Source organism: Miniopterus natalensis, chromosome X, assembly GCF_054644295.1.
Source record: "Miniopterus natalensis isolate mMinNat1 chromosome X, mMinNat1.hap1, whole genome shotgun sequence".
Lineage (NCBI taxonomy): Eukaryota > Metazoa > Chordata > Mammalia > Chiroptera > Miniopteridae > Miniopterus > Miniopterus natalensis.
The window spans coordinates 28835423-28841422 of NC_142103.1; positions in this window are offsets into that span (position 1 = coordinate 28835423).

Sequence of the window (6000 nt, forward strand, 5' to 3'; positions counted from 1 at the left end):
TAAAAAGACAAGTCATGTGATGAAAGAAAATAATGAATTGCTAGTTTTAGTACTTATATAAGAAATGCTAAAGCAACTTGACATCATTACATTCAATAACATCTTAGCAAGTAGCCAGCATTTGAGCAATTAGCCATTCAATGTATGAACTAATAAAATTTGTGTATCTGTGGAAAAATCACTCTCAAAAAGAAAAGTCAATACAATATAATTATGGTACCTTTGGCTTCACAGAAATGCATAGAAGGAACAATTCAGATAAAGCAAACCAGGTTTCAGATGTACTGATCAGGAGCTCTACATGAACAAAAGGGCAAACAGAATTTTGAGATGCATCAGCAATATAATGGTAATAACAGCTATGCTTTAGTGAGGGTATGCATACTATTTGACATACTAAATATTTTACATGGGTCATCTTTTTAAAAGTTACAAGAACTCTATTAGAGAGGAACTATTATTACCATGCCCATTTTATAGGTGGGGAAGCTGAGGCTCAGAGAAATAAATTTATTCAAGGTTATACAGCTGATAAGTTGTAGGGATGGAATTTGAACCCAGGCAGTTTGATTCCAGAGCTCATGGTCTGAACTACTATACTAAATTGCCTCTAATGTATATTTAAAGATAGGAAGTAACGTTTCTTTAAAAGGTAGGTAGGGCTAGAATAACCAGAACATTTCATTCTAGAGACAGGATGGTATAGTGGGAAGAGCGCAAGTTTTAGAGCTAAGCAGACCTGGGTTCAAATGCTGACTCTGCCAACACCTGTGTGATCTTAGGGAAGTCACTTAACCTCTTTGATCCTCAGTTTTTCTATAAAACTGAGATGTCATATCTACCTTACAGGGCTGAAAAATGAAGTCACATGTAAAATGCTTGGCAGACTATATAGATGCTTTAATTGGTGCTATTAATTATTATTATTCAGAACTGAGCATCTTTGATAGCCCTGGCAGAGTCGTCTGGGAGAATAAGAGAAAAGCAAGAAGCCACTTAATGAAGCTGATTAATTGATGAAGAGGCACAGTTCATGGAGCATATAATATTAAGAATTTTGAGTTTTGCCCTGACTGATGTGGCTCAGTGGGTTGAGTGTCATCTTGTGCACCAAGAGGTCGCCACTGGTTCGATTCCTCTGTCAAGGTACATGCCCAGGTTGTGGGTTTGATCCCCAATAGGGGGCTTGCAGGAGACAGCTGATTGATGGTTCTCTCCTTCTCCCTTTCTTTCTAAAATCAATAAAAACATTAAAAAAAAAAGAATTTTGAGTTTAATCTTGCAATCAATGGAAACTATAGGAGGATTTTAAACAGTGGAGTGATATAATGATATATGCACTTCTTTAATGACAAAAGTACTACACACGTGTTTTAAAACTTTTGAACAGTATAGAATTGCTTAAATGCAAGTCCTCTCCTTACCCTCAAGTGTACATTTAGAAGATCACTTTAGAAGCTGGCTTTAAGCAGAGGCATAGTAAGAGATTTCGCTAATTCAGGCAGGAGAGTATGGAAGATTCAGTTCAGATAGTGGAAGTGGGGATGGACAGGAGGAGACATATTAGGAATATGGGGGAGCTGTGAGAGAATTCAGGAGTAAAGTGGAAAGGGAGTAAAACAGATGATAGGAAAGGAAGCGTATAGAAAAATGTGCTGAAGACAGGATACTGTGGGATTCAAAAAGCAGCAAAAGTGACTGGAAGCGAGGAAGACAGCAGAACTGATCATGTTGAATGGACTGCGGAGAGGAAATTACACAGATAGCTTCCCCCCCCCCGCCCAGTTCTATAGCTCCAGTGTCTGGGTAACCCCTGGAATTGTAGCCTAATTTAAGGGACATAAACATACCCTTAAGTCAGAAATACTTAAAAGATTACTGACAAATACAACGTTCTATAAGCTTTTAACGGGAACATTTAGAAACAAGCCAAGAGGGAAGCAAGATAATATGTCACTTGAGTTTTAACACCCTACTCTAAAAAGGAAAGGAGGAAGGAGTGGAAAGAAAAAGGAAACTGAGGGAGCCAGGGACTCAGCAGTATTTGTTAAACTGTACTTCAGACCTATAGTTAATTTTTTAGGGCTTCAACCATTTGCTACGTAGTGTGACTGGCCTGTGTACAAAACCAGTGTTGTTCAAATTAAAAGTCTAATGTCATGGGGTGGAAGGGGGGAGGGATGGAGGTGGAATAGGGCATAGAGGGTATAAATGGTGATGGAAAAAATAAAATTTAAAAAAAGTCTGATGTCACAATATTGCTAGATGTATCTTGTCACTACAAAGGAAACCTTATCAACGCTGCCTGGCTCTCTTTCTAAACAGCTATCCATCATCATTGCGTGGCTGGATACAGCACCAGGTCAAAAGAGCTGATCCCCGTTTTTCAAGCACTTTCTTTTTCTTTCCTCAGGCAGATCCCAGGGATGCTTTCTTCTTAAAGCTTCCAGCACTTTGGGGTTCTTCCCATTAGATTATTATTCCTAACTCACCCCATTCTTCCTATTTGAGACAAGCACATAGGCCTTTAGGGTGTTAAGAGTTTTGGTTTGAATCACTCTGAAAATAGACATGGGAAACAGAATAAATATGAGGAAATTGCAAAAGTTACTGAATATTACGAATTTCTACAGTCAACTCTTCTTCACATTTCCTTCCTTACTGCTATGGTGATTACCAAGATCCCCCTCGGTCTTTATTCTCGAGTGGGCTTTCACTAAGCTTCGCACTTCACACAAAACGCAGAAGCCATAAAATAAAAGGTGGTTAATTTTGTCTACGTAAAAAATCCTAAACAGCAAAAACTTCCATAAGCAAAGTTAAAAGAAAAACAACAAAGGGGAACACACTTGAAACTTTTCTATAAAGGACTAATTTCCTCATTATATAAAGGGCCCCTACAAATCAACAATAAAAGACCATTCAGTAGAAAAATAGGCAAAGGATATAGAGAAGGCAGTTCAAAGAAATAGAAATACAAATACAAATGGCTCCTGAACATGTTGAAAAGATGTTTATATTTAATAGAAATAATAATTTTAAAAAACTACACTGAACCCTGGCTGGGTGGTTTAGTTGGTTAGTGTCATCCTGTACACCAAAAGGTTGCAGATTTAATACTCTGTCGATCCCTGGTTGGGTCACTTACTGGGATGTTTCTCCCTCCCCCCCCCTCCCGCCTCCATCCTCTCTCTCTAAAATCAATAAATAAAAATAATAAAGAAAAAAACCTACACTGAGATATCATGTCTCATGTATTAGACTGGCAAAGCAAAACTATGATACCGCTGCGTGTAGGTGTAAGGAAAGAGGCACTATTACCTTACGGATGGGAGTGTAAATTGGTACCACGATCATGGACAGCAGTTTAGCAATATCTATCAAAATATAGATGTACAAAGCTTTTATTCCAGAAGTCTGACTTGTAGGAATTCATCATACAGATATACTCATGTACCAAATGACATATAAACAAGGTTGTTCACTGCAGCACTGTAGTGGAAAGGGACTGGAAACAACCTAACTGCCTCTCAATAAAATATTGGTTAGATAATGTTCCTACATGAGATACCATGCAGCTATAGAAAAGAATGAGAAGCCTCTTTATATAATGATATGGAATGAGTTCCAATACAAATTGTTAAAACAGCAAGATTCAAGACATATATGGGGGGATTAAAATATATGTACACATTTGCTTGAATAAGCGTAGATTATTATCTCTTGAAGGATATTGTTAGCATTGGTTGCCTCTGGGGAGAGGAACTGGATGGTCAAAGGTTAGGGGAAGGAGGGAGACTTTTTTTATTACATATCTTTTCTCTATGCCTTTTGACTTTTGAATCATGTGAATGTATTACCTATTCAAAAAATAAATATTACTTTAAAAATAAAAGAAAATTTCTCCCCATTTCAGGACTCTGAACTCTACTAAAAAGTGGAAAGGTGTGATGGAAACCACTTCCAATAATAAAAACCCTATATTTTAATTATAATACTTGCAGATGCCACAAATCTCAAATAGATTACTTACTATGGTGGGGTGCCTCTAAAGTATTTTTTTAAATATGTTTTTGTTGATTTCAGAGAGAGGAAGGGAGAGAGAATCTAGTAGAGAGAGAAACATCAATGATCGGCTGCCTCCTGCACCACACCTACTGGGGATCAAGCCTGTAACCCGGCATATGCCCTGACCCGCAACAGAACTGCGATCTCCCTGATCACAGGTCGATGCCCAACCTCTGAACCATGCCGGCCAGGCTCTAAAGTATTTTAAGAACATGTTTTAGGAAGATTACAATCACATCAGTGCCAAGGACTGAAAAGAGAAGACTGGAAGTAGAGACCTGATAGGTTTTTAAGGTAGAAATGTAATTCCAAGGTATATGGGCTAGGTTTTGATGACTAAATAAGAGAAGTATGAGGGAAAATATGGGGATGACCAACCATTGAGGATTTGGCTCATTTACAACCTGTTCTGTATCCAGATTATATTACACATTTGTTCCTGAAATGTGTGGAAGGAAGTAAATTACTCTCCTTCCTAAGAAGCATGCCAAGCACTTTTCTTTTGTAGAAGAGCTCACCAAAAAAGTTGAGAATCATTAATCTGATCAATTTTCTCATGTCAAAAACGGCCCATCCATAATATATATATGAACATATGTTAGATGCACCCTTCTCCTCACCCTCACTGTAGTCCTTTTAAAAAAAAGTCCTTTTCTCTCAGCCGGTGTGGCTCAGGGGTTGAACATCCTATGCTCTAGGAGATCGCAGTTGGATTCCTAGTCAGGGCACATGCCCGGGTTGTGGGCTCGATCCCCAGCAAGGGCGTGCAGGAGGCAGCCGATCAACGACTCTCTCATCATTGATGTTTTTATCTCTCTCCCTCTCCCTTCCTCTCTCTGAAATCAATAAAAAAATATATATTTTTTAAAAAGATGCTTTTATGCTCTTATCACTTAGGAATTGACAAGGGTTTCAGGAGCTCTGTGCCAGAAACTGGGAGTAGAGAAATAAACACACATACACACACACACACACACACACACACACACACACACTCATATGTATACAGGGGTGGGCAAAAGTAGGTTTATTATTGTTTGCATGGAAAATAATACAATAATCAATGAATCATAATACAAGAATAAACTCCGTGTTTCGTGTACTCACAACTGAAAACCTACTTTTGCCTACCCTGTGTATTCTATTATTTCACAATAGCATTTTCTGATATACCCACCAGCAATAAATTTTTGCCAGTCTTAAACCATCCAAATGCCCATCACAGGAAGTTTGCTGGATAAAAATATGGTACATTGGAACAATGGAGTACCATGCAGTTGTAAAAAGAAATGAGAAAGATTTCTATATACTATGGAGTGATCTCCAGGCTACTATACCTTTAAGTGGAAAAGCAAGGTGCAGAACAGTATTACAACATGTTACTTTTTATGAAAGAAAGGGAAAATAAGAACATATGTAACTATGTTTTTAAAAATAAACAATAGAAGTATAAACTAAGATAAAAATGATTACCTCTAAGAAGAAAAAGGAATAGGTTGATAAGGATCATGAATGAAAGTTAAACTTCTCTCAATGTGTCTTTTATAGTTTTGACTTAGGAATCATGTATTTTTTTCATAATTATATCAAAAATTAAACCCCGCAAATCCCTAAATGTTGAAAACAAAATAAATACAACAAACGACTCTAGATATATACCAGCTGGCAGAACTACACAGAGAAGAATTATTCCAGGTTTCTTTAAAGCACAGTAATTTGACTAAACTGGTGGGATATGCCCCAAAGACAAAAAGAATCACAGAGAAATAATAAATTACATTCAATAATCATATTTGTTAGTAAGAATACTGTAATTATTATTTTAAAACTATATACTGTAGGATAAAGTAAATAAATAATCATGTTACTGTCATGAGCAACCAAGATTTCAGCATAAGAAAAAAAATATACAAATATGAAATCAAAGTTGCG